The sequence below is a fragment of the Pseudomyrmex gracilis genome, unplaced genomic scaffold (assembly GCF_002006095.1).
Source record: "Pseudomyrmex gracilis isolate BER0280 unplaced genomic scaffold, ASM200609v1 scaffold_1768, whole genome shotgun sequence".
NCBI classification, from domain to species: Eukaryota; Metazoa; Arthropoda; class Insecta; order Hymenoptera; family Formicidae; genus Pseudomyrmex; species Pseudomyrmex gracilis.
In genome coordinates this window covers 21,161-22,287 of record NW_018022352.1, presented here as the reverse complement: position 1 = coordinate 22,287, position 1,127 = coordinate 21,161, and positions in this window count along the sequence as shown.

The following is a 1,127-nucleotide window of genomic DNA, read 5'->3' as shown; positions in this document are numbered from 1 at the left end:
CTCGCTTGACTCTGCCGCAGCGGGATCACCAACCTGCTGTGCGGAGATAAAGAGAAACGACAGCTCTCTGTTACTCCACCATAGCCCGACCGTAACCGTGGGCCAGGACGTAACAATAGCTTAGAAACTTAAATTACTATAAATAATACACTGTTATTTGATTTGTCAATTTTAGTTAGCCGGGACGTCTTATAATAATAAATTGTAGTTATTTAAAAGAGCACAAATGTGTTTTAATAAATTAAAAATTATTTCCAAAAAACTAAGTTACAATATCATGAATTACATAGAATTATCAATCTGTTTAAATAATAATCTTTAATATTAACTTACAATTTTTGCGTACCTTTAGTTTTTAAATACATTTGCTGTGCTACACAGAGATAAGTTCTTATTAATGGAATAGATAGCGCAATTACAAATACAGTTACCTTTAAATCGACTTTAATTTATCTTTTAAATCATCTTTTAATTCATCTACTTGTCGGCAAATAGTCGACTCTAGTCAACTTATAGTCGACTTTTGAAAGTCAACTTTAAGTCGTCTGCTAAAAGTCAACTTAAAGTCAACTTTCAAAAGTCGACTATAAATTGACTGAAAAAGTTCGACTATAAGTAGACAATCAGTCATTCGTGTTGTGTAAGATACCATTTTGCTAAATTTGCAATAGTTACTGAGATTTTAATTAACAAAGATCAGCGAATAAGAATGCATCGCGCTGGTTACCCGTAGCAACATATGGGAGAAGCTACTATAACATACTACCATGATAAAAAAATAACCGGAATTTTTAATTTAAACCTCGCGGGCTTATCGGTTTAGAATTCTGTTGTTTGTGTCACGTTGGCAGCACTGTTACGGACACCCATGCCAAGCTTCTGCTTATCAGCTGTTCATTTACCTTTATGACAGTGATTTCTTTACATCAAGTTTTTACGTCGTGGCGATTTTTACAATGGATTCAAAACTTGAACAACGTTCTTTCATTAAATTTTGCTATAAAAATGAAATTAAATGTTACAAAAGTGTTATGGTGACGATACTCTATCGAAAACACAGGTGTACCAGTGGTATGAACGCTTTAAAAGTGGTCGTGAGGCTGTTGAGGACGATGCTCGTCCTGGGA